Genomic DNA, 14,826 nt, shown 5'->3' with positions numbered 1-14,826 from the left:
TTGGCAGAAAACTCTTTCAAAATTTATATGGCAAGGGAAAAGACCGAGAATTAGATTCAAATTACTCACAGATTGAAAAGAAAGAGGGGGATTCTCGGTGCCAAATCTGAAATTATACTTCGAGGCCTCCTGCCTTTGCTGGATCAAAGATTGGATCAATTTGGAAAACACTGACCTGTTAGACCTAGAAGGTTTCAATAGGTTTGGTTGGCACGCCTACTTGTGGCTAAATAAAGAAAAGGTACATAAAGGGTTTTCAAGTCATATTATTAGAGGGCCGCTATATGAAGTTTGGGAGAAAACTAAAAAAAAATTTAGAATGGAAAACACCCTGGTGGTTATCACCAATTGACATTTTAACAACCAAAAAAGCAAATATGGAAGGAGAAAGATTGACCTACGAAGACCTACTGATAAGATCAGAAAGCGGATGGAAATTGAGAACATATGAGGAGTTGAAAGACAAATTAACAGACTGGCTGCAATATCATCAAATAAACGCAATATGGATGGAAAATTAAAAAGTAGGGATAAGTGAGAAAAAATCTAAATTCCAGATAGAAATAATTGAAGGCAAAACCAAGTTATTATCCAAAATGTATGATATATTATTGGAATGGGACACTAAAGACGAAGAAATAAAGGAGGTCATGACAAAATGGGCAATGGACTTGGGATACAATATAGAATATGAAAAGTGGTCGAAATTATGGAGCAGTGGAATGAAATTCACGGCATGCGTCACACTCAGAGAAAATTTGGAAAAGATGATGTATAGGTGGTACATCACACCAGCAAAATTAGGAAAAATGTACAAAACAGGAAATAAGGCCTGCTGGAAGTGTAAAATTAAAGAAGGCAATTTCTACCATATGTGGTGGATTTGCGAAGAAATGAAGAAATTTTGGGATTTGATTTATAACGATTTTAAAAAAATATTTAAATACACTTTCCCTAAAAGACCAGAGGCCTTTTTACTAGGAATAATTGGGGTGAAATTAAAAAAGAATAAAGGTGCAAAAGATCCCGACAGAAAGGAAAGAAAGACTGAACGCCCCAATTGAGAAGGAGGAGATAGTAGAAATCATAAAAGAGATGAAAAAAGGAAAGGCACCAGGACCAGATGGATTTACAGCGACTTACTATAAAGAAATGAGGGACTCCTTGATAGTACCACTTAAATAAGTTATGAATAATATTTTGAAACACCAGGATATACCAGAAACTTGGAAAGAAGCCTTTATTACACTCATACCGAAACAAGACTGTGATCTCACACAAGTTAAGAACTATAGACCGATATCTCTGCTGAACACAGATTATAAGATTTTTTCGGGTATCTTAGCAAAAAGATTAAAGAAGATATTACAAGAATATGTCCACGAAGATCAGGCAGGTTTCCTTCCTGGCAGACATATGAAGGATAATGTGAGAAACATAATAAATATTTTGGAATATTTGACTGCCAGTAATGAGAGACAAGCCGTACTAATGTTTGTGGGCGCGGAGAAAGCGTTTGATAATGTATCATGGGAATTTATGTTGAAAAATTTGGAAATGATGGAAGTGGGAAAGGACTTTTATAATGGTATAAAGGCAATTTATTCAGAACAAAGAGCAAAACTAATTGTAAACAATGTAATTACAGAAGAAGTGAATATAAAGAAAGGTACAAGACAGGGATGCTCTCTTTCACCACTGTTATTTATTACGGTCCTGGAGGTCCTACTTAGTTCAATTAGACGAAATGAACTAATAAAGGGGGTCACAGTAGGTCGAAATGAATACAGAGTAAAAGCCTTTGCCGATGATCTGGTAATTACGGTAGAAGACCCGGCAAGCAGTTTAAATGAAGTTATAAAAGAAATTGATCAATTTGGAAAGGTGGCCGGGTTCATATTAAACAAAAGGAAAACCAAACTAATGGTGAAGAATATGGATCAAACTTTAATAGAAAAAGTGCAAAGAGAAACAGAGATGGAGGTGGCGAAGAAGGTAAAATATCTAGGAATATGGTTAACTCCAAAAAATATCGACTTATATCAGAATAATTACTTAATAATTTGGAATGGTATAAAGAGAGACCTCGAAGTGTGGGGCAGGATGAAACTATCGTTTTGGGGCAGAATTTCATTGATCAAGATGGGTGTGCTTCCAAAAATGTTGTTTTTATTTCAAATGATTCCAATAATTAAGGGGCCAAGGATCTTCAGAGAGTGGCAAAGAACGATTTCAAGATATATCTGGCAGGGCAAAAAGCCAAGAATACAATTTAAGTTATTAACTGATGCGAAGGAAAGAGGTGGCTTCGCCCTGCCAGATTTGAAACTATATTATGAAGCATCTTGTCTCTGTTGGTTAAAGGATTGGATAACATTATAAAATAATAAGTTATTGGATCTTGAAGGCTTTGATAATAGGTTTGGTTGGCACGCTTATTTATGGTTGGGGAAGAAGAAAGTTCATAAAGGGTTTGTGAATCATATTTTTAGAGGTGCCCTAATAGAAATATGGGACAGGTACCAAAATATTTTGGAACCGAATGTACCTCATTGGTTATCCCCACTGGAGGTCATGAGTGTCAAAAAGACAAATATGAGAGAGGATTGGATGACTTATGGAGATATTGTTATTAAAGAAGGGGGGAAATGGAAAATGAAGCCATATGAACAAGTTAAAAAACATGTATATGATTGGTTGCACTATTTTCAAACAAATGAAATGTTTAAAAAGGATTGTAAAGAGAGGGGATATATTGAAGGAGAGTCTAGATTCCAAAAAGAGATAATAAATAATGACTATAAGGTATTGTCAAAAATGTATAAAATGTTATTGGAGTGGCAAACAAAGGACGAAGAAGTCAAATCGGTTATGATACACTGGGCCAGGGACTTTGGTTATAATATACAACTAGCAGATTGGGAAAAAGTATGGAATGAAAATATGAAATTCACTGCATGTATGACGATAAAGGAAAACATTATGAAAATGTTATATAGATGGTATATCACCCCGGCTAAACTTGCAAAAATGTATAAAACATGTAATAAGTGTTGGAAATGTAAAGAAAAGGAAGGGTCGTTTTACCATATGTGGTGGGAGTGTAAGAAGGTAAAGGGCTTCTGGGAAATGATTTATAATGAGTTGAAAAAGATGTTTAAATATACGTTTGTGAAGAAACCAGAAGCCTTCTTGTTAGGAATTACAGGAAGAGAAATCAACAGAAGTGACTATAAACTTTTTCAATATGCAGTGACGGCGGCAAGAATTTTAATGGCCCAAAAATGGAAACAAGAGGAATTACCGACATTGGAAGAATGGAGGCGGAAACTTTTTTTTGCAGAACTAGACAAAATGACAGGAAAAATTAGATACCAGAAAGATCACAAGTTCACTCAGGACTGGAGAAAGTTTTCGACTTATCTGGAAAATATTTGTGATGAACAGACAGCGCTAGTCGGATTCAAAGAGGCTTTGTGAATGAGAAAGGGTATTGTTAAAGAAAAAGGAGCTGTATAGATTTATAAACTGGCAATATAATTATAAAGGAAATGCGGAACAAATATAAAAGTATGAGGATTGCGGGGGGAGTGGGTGGAAGTCAAAAAACTGTAATATGTGGAATATGAATGTGTTTAAATAATTTGTAAATGAAAAATTTTCTTAAAAAATTAAGAAATTAAAAAAGAATATAAGACATTATTCCAATATTCGACAGCAGCGGCTAGAATATTAATTGCACAAAATTGGAAAAGTCCAAATACCCCAACGGTCAGAGATTGGCAAACAAAATTATTTGAATATGTTGAACTAGCAAAAATGACGTAAAAAATTAGAAACCAAAAAAATACAAAGTTTATTAGCGATTGGAATAAATTTATGGTATATATTGAAGGAAACTATAGAAATTTAAAAACTACAGCAGGTCTGATATAAACCTTACGATGCGCAAACCATTAATAATTATTAGCTGCAGAAAAAAGAAAGAATTTTTATCAAGAAGCCCGAAATCGGAAGGGGTTAATAGGTGTGTAGAGGAAAGATCTAAACATCTAAAGATATAAAGATTCAAGGAATAAGACAAAGAACTGTAACGGAAATTGATATTATTTATGTGTTATGTATGGATATTTTTTCTTTTTTTTCTTTTTTCTGAAACTGTTGTTTTGTTTTTTCTTTTGGTTATTTTCTGGTTATTTAAGTGAAACTCAATAAAAAGAAATTAAAAAAATAATAATTTGGGGAAGATACAAAGGGGTGGTGGTAGCGGTGGAAATAATGTTACCTTTTATGGATTTTGTAAAAGCATTGGTTCCTGACAAGTGCAAGGTACAAAAGGTTGTGGAATTTATTAATACAGATTAAGAAGAATCAGAGCGATCAATAAAATTCTCATCTACAAAAAGAAGAAGAAGAAAGAAATGGCTCTCAGGGTACCAATACAAAAATATATAGCAGATCCCACAAGCCTAGAATCTTCCACCCTTCACCCTTAGGCCAGCAATCCAGAGAGGGATTCCTTCCCCTCTTCCCAGTATCTAATTATAAAGTGACAGAAAGCCTTTTGACCCAAGCAAGGGAACACTTCGTAGATCAACACATAATAATGAAGACAATAATTTGTCTATTGTGTCAGCCCCCACTCATTATTCTCTAGAGTTTTGATGGGAGGAGGGGAACAGCCCACAGCCAATGATGGCTGGAAGCTCGCCATTAGGAATGAACAATCATATTTCACACCTGCCTATTTCATCTTCCTTTAATATTTCAAAAGCCACTTTGCCTGAAACTCCGTCCCTCCCTGAACCCAGCAGGGGACATTTATTTGATTTAATATTGAACTGGGAGTGAAGATCGGGGGAGAGAGACAAATGTGGGGGAAGAGAGGGAGATGAAAAGGAGTGCATCGTTACAAATTCTGCTTCTGTATTCCCCCCCAAAAAACCAGGATTTAATATTTAAACAGCAAAGAGTGCCAAAGCCAGGTGGGGTGTCCCCTCCCCACTCTGACATTTTGGAAAACAAACAAACATGGGAGCTTCTGCTTAAGAGAACAAGAGTTATCATTTTAGAATAGGAAAACATCTGGCACATGAAATAATTTTTTTTAAAATGGTGCCCAAAGTGGTAGCTACCTCCAGTGTCAAAAGCATTGGGACTCTGAATCCCAGTTGCTGGGAATCAGAAGTGCAGAGAGTTTGCTGTGGGGCTCAGGACTTGCCTGTGGGGTTCCTGTGGACAACTAGTTGGCCACTGTGAGCAAAGGACGCTGGACAAAATGGGCCAATAGCCTAGTCTCTGCCTACCCAAAATTCATAGAATTCGAAGGGAGGTTCACCCTGAGGTTCATCTAGTCCAACCCACTGGCTGCTGAAAGCTGCACCAGCTGCAGTTTCTGAACCATATTCAAAGGCAGCTCCTCCATGTATCACACTGCAGTAATCTTAATAATGATAATAATAATAATTCCATGCTCCCTGCCCCCAGGCAGATAGTTCCTCCAGCAAAACACTGCTACCACAGAGAGGACTTAGCACACAGCCTTTCATTTGGGTAGTCCTTCGGTGCCATCACTCATTTTTCCAAGGCTTTCCATCTCTGCTCTCATCACTCCAACAGGAAATGCATGATGGGTAAATCCCACCATAGGGAGTAGAATGTCTTGCTGGGCTTCTTCTGTTTAGCATTCTGCTTGCTTTCCAGTAGCACCAGGGAAAAAGAGTTTTTGTGCTCCTTCCAAGAGTACAACACCTTGTGATCCTCCTCTACTGTTTACGCATACCTAAATATATATATATATTACATGCTTCTTTGATTCTTTGCTGCATTATATTTACAATCTGTGCTTCTCATCGATTCTTCCCAGCGTGTCCCCAGGCGCCTTACATTTCTTGCCTTCTCCTGAACAGCTGTTCCTTCTATTACTTCTCAGCTTGCTTCAGAGATAAGCAACGACTTCTGAGACGGGCAGCTGCAGTTTATGCAGTCTTTTCTGATCAGCCTCCCCTTATGCCATATACTGAGTCTCTGGCTCATTTTTGTGGCCCTTTCGCCTTCTCTTGGGATGATTTCCAGGCCACGCTCCTTACCCAGCCCTCCGTGGCTGTTTCCTTTTGCCTGGCTAGAGTGAGTCTCGCTCCAGGAGCTACAGGGAGCCCCAGCTGGTGAAGTGTCTTGGCCCCAGCTGACAAAGCGTCAAGGCGAGTTAGGCAGACATACAAGTTCGGCAGCAGGGCAAGGAAGCTAGGGCTCTGGCTCTCCTTTCCTTGCCCTAAAGAAAACCCAAACACTTGATAAAGTAACTTAAACTGCAAAAACAATTACGCAGGTAAAATGCCAGTAGGGGTGCGGAGGCTTTTCAGTGTTTTTACACTGTCTGCCACATATCCGGCTAACTCCTTATTGGCAATAAGTCCTGAGTGTGTCCGAGGTGCAATGACTTCCTGTGTCTCCAAGGAGCAACTGGTGTTGTTGTTAAATTTATAGCCTTCCCTTCTTCCTAAAGGAGACCAGAAAACACACAAACAATAAAACGTTTGGAAACAGTTCCACTGCAGGTGCAGACTAGTAAAAATCTTTACTTAAAAGGCTTGTTGGAGTGAGAGAGGTCTGAAGGGCTCTTTTGGCTCCTTTGTCTAAATGGCTTCAGGGCAGGTTACTTGACAAATCTCTCTCTGTGTGTGTCTGACTTAGACACACACTTGCCTGGTCCTTGGGATCTTCTTCAGAGGCCCTTCTCCTGATTCCCCTACCTGACACGCTGTGGTCTAATCCACTAAGCCTCTTGGGCTTGCCAATCGGAAGGTTGACAGTTTGAATCCCCACAATGGAGTGAGCTCTTGTTGCTCAGTCCCAGCTCCTGCCAACTAGCAGTTCGAAAGCACACCAGTGCAAGTAGATAAATAGGTACTGCTGAGGCAGGAAGGTAAACAGCGTTTCGGCACGCTCTGGTTTCCATCACGGTGTTTCATTGCACCAGAAGTGGTTTAGTCATGCTGGTCGCATGACCTGGAAAAATGTCTGTGGACAAACGCCAGGTCCCTCAGCCTGAAAGCGAGATGAATGCCACAACCCCATAGTTGCCTTTGACTGGACTTAACCATCCAGGGGTCCTTTACCTTTTACCTGACACAGAACCAGTTTGGTGCAGTGGCAGAGTGCTGGCCCCAAGGGACTGAGCTTTAAATATCTACTAAGCCATGACGCTTACTGGGTGGCCTTAGGTCAGCCACAGTCCATCAGCTTAACCTATCTCACAGGGATGTTGTGAGGATAAAATGGGAAAGAGGCAAGGCACGTACACCACCTTGAACTGCCTGGAGGAAAACTGGGGTATAAATGCAACAATAAATAAATAAGTGAAAAGTTAGGCACCAGGTGAAGCTCATTTCGTTCACCTGGGGCCTTTTCCATTATGCTAGGGATACACCTGGTGTCTTTAAATCATGGGTAGGCAAACTAAGGCCCGGGGGCTGGATCTGGCCCAATCGCCTTCTCAATCCGGCCCGCGGACAATCCGGGAATCAGCATGTTTTTACATGAGTAGAATGTGTCCTTTTATTTAAAATGCATCTCTGGGTTATTTGTGGGGCATAGGAATTCGTTCATTCCCCCCCCCCCCAAAAAAAATATAGTCCGGCCCCCCACAAGGTCTGAGGGACAGTGGACCAGCCCCCTGCTGAAAAAGTTTGCTGACCCCTGCTTTAAATCCTTGCACCAAGTTATTCCCCCTTTGCTTGAGTTTATGCTTTTTTAAAATGGATTTTATGCAGCTGTGTCTAGGCTGACTTTTAGACAGTTTCTCTGTTTTGTATTGCCTATAATTTGGGTTTATTGATTAAATGTTGGGCTGTATTTTGTACTTTTAATAGGCCTGTCAACCATCCGCTGCAGTTTATAGAAGTAACAAATAAATGGAACAGTTTCAAAAAGAAAAGAAAGACATTGTTCTCAGCAAAAAACAAACAAACGATGGAAAATCTTTTCAAAATATCTCCATGGTACTTCACACCACATCTGTTGGGATAACTGGGTCCAGATTGCCTCTTGAAACCCTATTGGTATGCAGAGTGAGTTGCATTAAAGCCAGTAAATCTCAGTTAGGGAGTAGACTTTACTTGCTGCAGTCACACACAAGATAAATGCTTGTAGTTATGAAAATAATAAAGTTGTTTCTTGTAGGAAGTACATAACCTGGATGGAATAATTGCTTGTTCTAGTCTATCTAACTAGTCTAGAGAAGAACAAGGCAGCTGTGCTTGTTCCTTTGTTATCTCAGAGGACAAAGGTGACCTCTCATCTTGAGATCTGAGAGAGAAGTGGAGGGAGGAGGAGGTTGTAAATGCCATGCATCTAAATACCAGTGATGTGGAGAAGTAAGTTGATTAAGGTCAAAGTTACAGGAACAGACTGGGAAAGTGGATGTTCCCCACACTGTCTGTCTTAATTCTTTGCAAACTCATCTTCTGCGAGCAGAACTGCACCCAAACTTCCAAGATAATAATAATAATAATTTATTATTTATACCCCGCCCATCTGGCTGGGTTTCCCCAGCCACTCTGGGGAAGAGATCATAAGAACATAAGAGTCCTCATAAGGAAGCTGTGCCTGGAGGAAGAACTCTGAGGGGAGAGACTTCATCAGGCAAGGCCTCCTTCCACCTGCCTTGCCCCATCCTCCAGCATCTGCTTCTCAATTTGTATTGTATTATTTTATGCACTGTGGCTTGCCATTGTTTTATTCATTGTAGTTTAGAAATTATTTATCTTAATTGTTCAGAGTAGATTTCTGTTTAATTTTTATATGCTGATATTATTATTTTATACTATTCTAATGATTGTTGAATGTTACTTTATTTGATGTAGGTTGCTCATTTTAAAGCTACGTTTTATTAACACACTTTTGTATTGCATTCGGTTGTTATAAGGTGTACATTCTTTGTTTCTTCAGCTTGTAAACTGCCTTGAGTATTGTACGATAGAAAGACGGTATACAATTTTACTTTATTTTTTAAGTTGTGGGTGAACATATCAGATGACACAGTGATTCTTCAAACAGCTCTTGTTTATTCACAGGCCAGAACAAAACTGAACTGAAGGGTTCAGCCAGCCTGCTTATATAGAGCTCCAGTACAACGCAACTGTAACCACTTTCTGTAACTATCCAATCACTGAACGTCACTTTCAAGCAGCAGGACTCTGCCCACCTGTGATCCAAGCAATGGGTATTCAGAGGTGGACAGCCTCAGACAGTCAGTCTTCGTGGTTAGTAACCCTTGAGAGCCTTCTCCTCCACGAACTTGTCTAATCCTCTTTGAAAGCCATCAAAGCCAGTGCCCATGTCTGCCTCATATGGGAGCAAATCCCACTGTGCTGTGTGGGAAAGGCTTTTATTTTGTCTGTCCTCAATCCCCCCCCCCCCCCAACATTCAGCTTCCTTGAATGTCCACCAGTTCCAATGTTATGAGAGAAGAAGAAGCACTTTTCTCTATCCGTCTCTAGCGATCCTTTTAGATTAATTTACGACGACACCCGGGATCGCTGAAGGCACTTTATGGGGATTTCCTGACTATATTTTGGAAAGATCACAGGAACCACAACATTCTAGATGGCTGTTTTGTCACCCAAGGAGGAAATCACTGGGTTGAGAATGTTTTCCAATCCTTTGGGTGTGTGATTGAACTATTTATATCAATTGGTTGAAGGCAATGACCTAGAAATGGTAATTAATCTGCTGAATGCTGTAAAGGCAGCCATTATCAAGAGAGGAAATGTTGAGGATTCTTCAACAACCTGGCTTCCTACAGCTGTTCTGGGCAATGTACAAACCCTGTCAGTTTCAGGCAGGCAGAGGGCCCTCCCATCAGATGTCAAGGAAATAAACAACTATCTGACTTTTAGAAGACATTTGAATGCAGCCCTGTTAAGGGACGTTTTTAATGTTTGATGTTTTATTGTGCTTTTAATTCTGTTGGGAGTCACCCAGAGTGGCTGGGGAAACCCAGCCAAATGGGTGGGGTATAAACATAGGCGCCGACTCCATGGGGCCTGAGGGGGCCTGAGGGGGCCCGAGCCCCCTCAAAGATTCGTTTGGGGGGGCTCTGCCCCCCCCAATAATTTAAGAAAATTATTAGTTATATTATGCTTTGTAAAATCACAAAATTATGTTGGTATTTTTTATTTTCCTTGTTTGACGATAGTTACCTTTTAAAATACATTCAGTAATGAGTTAAAACAAAGCCACTCCCGATCTAGAGAGGGGGTGGGGTTGCGGGCTCTCGACCCATCAACAATCTCGTGGGGCTGGCGTCAGCCCCGCGAGAAGCGGGGATTCCCCCTAGCTCCTTAATATTCACCGCCCACGGCGGCAGCCAATCGGCTGCCGCAAAGGGCGGGCCCTCACAGGTTCACTTAAGGTCGGGGCAGCCCGGGGCTCGCCCCTTTCGTTCCCCCAGCAGCAGCGGTTTGGAGGTCTTGGCCCCCCCCCCAATATTTTTTATAAGTTGGTATGGGCCCCGCCCCCCCAATATTTTTTATAAGTCGGCACCCCTGGGTATAAATAAATTATAGTCGTTGTTGTTGTCATCGTCATCATCATGGCCTGATGGGAGTTGTAGTCCCAAACAACTGAAGGAGACCAAGTTGACAATGTCTGAATTTGCTTACTGCATGAAATCTTTCCGAAATCTCACCTCTGCCATGAAAGGCTTCCCTTGGAGTGTAGAGCAGGCTTAGGCAAACTCAGCTCTCCAGATGTTTTGGGACTACAACTCCCATCATCCCTGACCACTGGTCTTCCTTGCTAGGGATAATGGGAGTTGTAGTCCCAAAACATCTGGAGGGCCGAGTTTGCCTATGCCTGGTGTAGAGGGTCTCCGGTTCAATCTTTGTCATATCCAAGTACAGCTGGCAGAGATCCCTGTTTGAAACCCTGGAAAGCAGCTGTGTGACAAGTGAAGACTATACTGAGCCAGTAGAGGAATAGTCCTATGTTCCTGTGAACTTTTTAGGCAGCAACAGCTACTCTCTTTCAGCCTCAGCTCTGTCCACACACCCCCAACCTGCAAAATGAGAAATATTTTATTCATTCATTCATTTTATTTCTATCCCACCTTCCTCCCAGCACAGGTCCCACGGTGGCTTATAGCATCCATTAAAACAGATGCAACTAGAAACACGCAAGAAATATAAATCTTATTAAACAAGTAACCCTATTAAAACAGCACTGGAAAAATAAAAATAAACCCATTTAAAAGCACAAAGGAGAAAGAAAGAAAGAAAGAAAGAAAGAAAGAAAGCAGGCAACACCCATCCTCAGAAGATTCTGCCACTACAACCAGTTAGTGGCCAAAGGACTGCTGGAAGAAAAACAATTGCCTGCTGGCCATAGGACAGTCTGGGAGAACCCAACCACAAGGCCGTCTGCATCAAAAGCATGAACTCTTACCATTAAGCAGCAAACATGGTGTGACAGCAGAGGAGACAAAACTGGCCTGCACATTTCCCCTTTCACCCTTATCACATGAGGGGGCATAACACCCAAAGAGGGCAAAGGTATCAAGATGTGCATGCTCATATACATTATGTAGCTCTCTTGCAGAATTTTATAATTCCATTCTGACCATATTACATGGCAATATTGAACTGGCTGTTTAACTTGTTCTTTATATATATTTAAGGTATCCAGCTCCTAGATGATGGGGGGGAGGATGGAGGCACAGAAGAGATAAAGAAGAAAAAAACCCTCACACACAGTGTTTTTCTCCACCTCCCCTAGAAATCAGATGTGTTGCAGATTTCCCACTTGCAGTCTTAAATGGCACTTCCCTGAATGAATGGATATTTCATTTCTCCTCATCTTTGGATTTTCTGAATGGTTAAATATTTATTGTATTATGCAAGGCTTTTTTTTTCTTAAGGCTTTTGATTTATTTTTAGCAGGCTGCATTAATCTCACAGCATTCCAGTGGCCTCTTCATCATGCAGAGCTGTTTCAGAGTGTAGGAACCTAAGAAGTTGTCTTAGCTTAGACCATCTAGCTCAGTACTGTTCACACTGATTGGCAGCAGCTCTTCATGGTTTTTTTTTTTTTTTTTTACCTAACTGAAGATGCTGGGGATTGAACCTGCAACCTTCTGCATGCAAAGCAGATGCTCTACCACCAAGCTGTGGCCCCTTCCCCATTCCAGCAGCAGCACTGCCCCACCTCCTTTCCAAATGAACCAGTTTTGTCTTGGCTGTGATTGACGCATTCCAATGTACCTCTAGAATGAAAGCATCTAAGTGGCTCATTAAACTAGACATGTACTGTCAGGGACAGACAGCCTTAAACTAAGTGTCCTCCTCCATTTGTTCAATTTCTGCATATTTTTACATTTTTCTACGGTATTTGTCACAAATGAGAGAAAAGGGCCATAACTCAGTGAGAAAACACCTGTTTTGCACGCGAAAGTTCCAGGTTCAGTCCCCAGTATTTCCTGGCAGTGTTGGGAGAGCAACTGCCAGTCTGTGTAGAAAAAACTGAGTTAGATGGGCCAATGTTCATTCATTCATTTGATGTGTATGCCATTTACACACACACACACACACACACACACCATCCTCAAAGTGGCTGACAACAAAGAAACAATGCATTTCAAACCAACATTACAAAACAGTTTTATAGCAAAACAATAGCACAGTAACACTTCCTTAATAACATAGCAAAACTAAAATATAACAACATACAAAACTGAACACATTTTGATACAGGAGAGGGTCTGTGACAAGTTGAAATTCAACCACACTTGGAAGGCATAAGATTCTCTACCCTTGCTTTAAGGTAAGTTGAAGTATTATTCCCCCATACTGCAGGTGGAAGAACTGAGGCTGAGGGACAGAAAGAGAGGTGTGGCCAACGCCGCCTAGTGATTTCATGGCAGAGATGAGATTCGAACGAGAGACTTCATGATTCATAGCTCCGTCTCTTGGCTACTCTGCTACACCAGCTCACACAATCTGATCTGATCACAATCATTCACATGTCCCCTGCTCGTGATCCCCACAAATACTCATAAGGAATAAACGTGTATTTATTTATTTCATAAAATTTACACAGCGCTTGGTTGTAAAATAAACAAACCCTCAAAGCAGTCATTTGAATGTCAATGCAACGCCAGCTGCACAGATAAGTGCTTCTAGGATAACTTCACATGAGAAGTCATACACTATTTGTTTCAGCTGCTGATGGGGCAATTGAATAGATGGCTTGTGGAATAGTTGAATAGATGGGTGCCCCTGAAGCCCCAAACTTGACTGTCTGGGTTGCCTGTCCTTAAAATCACACTTGCTTGTGGTGTTGTTGTTTTAAAAAATTGCTTATCAGCATGTAGCTCAGTGGTCGAGCAACTGCTTTGCATTCAAGATATGCCTGGTTCAATCCCCAAAATGCATCTCTACATAGGCCTGAGAACATTCTGCATCTGAAACCCTGGACACCCTGTTCCAGTCATGTAGACAACACTGAACTCAAATAGACCAATGGTCTGAAACAACACAAGGCAGTCTCCCAGGTACACAGAATCTACAGAGATCAGTCATTTTCAGTTTACCGAACAGAACATGGCGGCTGTAAGGGCGCATTACATTATTAGCTGGGAAAACTTGCTAACAATAAGGCTGTAAAGAATGACAAAAGCAGACAGGGAAGGGAGCACTTCCCACAAAACACTTTATTAGGGCCATAAGCAACTCAGCTTCATTTTTTTGTACAAGCAAGAAGGAAACAAACCAACACGTTGCTAATACCCCCATCGCTGCAAATTCAGAAAACCACCCCAGATGGCTGCGAATTCAGACAGGAAGGATTAGTGTGCTGTGCTGCATCAGGGGTGGCTTCTGTGTGACTCGGGTTCAAGTCCTCCCTTAATCCTTCATTCATGGTCACACCATTGCTTAGGGGTCAAATAAGGCCAAGCCTCATTACTAGGATGAAGCAGTCGCCATAGCAATCAAGAGGACTTCCTTCTAGGAATTAAGACTAGGCTGTAGGCTAATAACTGTGTCAAGGGCATGGAGACGGGGGAAGCTGTGGTCCTCCAAATTGTGTTGAATTTCTGCTCCCACCAATGTTGACCATTGGCCATGCTGCCTGCAGCTAATAGGAGCTGGAGTCCAACATTTGGAGGGGCACACTGGTTTCCCAGTGCACAGCATCCCATTTAAATGCTTAACCTATTAAAATAATGGCAAATGACCACATTTTTTGATGTTAAAGACCAATCTCAGAGTTTGGGGGGGCCTGCTACCCCCTGATTTTGAACATCGGGAGACAGCAACCGTCCAGACTCCTGGATAGTCATCCTGTGTCTTGGCTGGAGCATAAGGATCATAGGAAGCTGCCTTATATTGCATTGGAGTGTCAGTCAATCTAGCTTAGTACTGTCTACACCAACTGGCAGCAGCTCTCCAGGATTAGAGACAGCATCCATTGCCCATCCTACATGCAGAAGCTGGAGGAGACTCTTGAGAGTCCCATGGACTGCAAGAAGATCAAACCTATCCATTCTGAAGGAAATCAGCCCTGAGTGCTCACTGGAAGGACAGATTGTGAAGCTGAGGCTCCAATACTTTGGCCACCTCATGAGAAGAGAAGACTCCCTGGAAAAGACCCTGATGTTGGGAAAGATGGGGGGCAGAAGGAGAAGGGGACGACAGAGGACGAGATGGTTGGATAGTGTTCTCGAAGCTACCAGCATGAGTTTGACCAAACTGCAGGAGGCAGTGGAAGACAGGAGTGCCTGGCGTGCTCTGGTCCACGGGGTCACGAAGAGTTGGACATGACTAAACA

The 14,826-nt window shown here is 41.4% G+C and overlaps 1 long non-coding RNA gene across 1 annotated transcript in view; it reads right to left on the bottom strand.

Moving 5' to 3' along the window:
• LOC307221808 overlaps nt 1-14,826 on the bottom strand; it is a 34,601-nt gene that overhangs the window by 18,832 nt on the left and 943 nt on the right. The window lies entirely within an intron of this gene.

This window comes from Podarcis cretensis (genome assembly GCF_951804945.1).
Source record: "Podarcis cretensis genome assembly, chromosome: 8".
NCBI classification, from domain to species: domain Eukaryota; kingdom Metazoa; phylum Chordata; class Lepidosauria; order Squamata; family Lacertidae; genus Podarcis; species Podarcis cretensis.
Note: the sequence above shows the minus strand (reverse complement) of the source record. Positions and strands in the feature narration are given on the sequence as shown.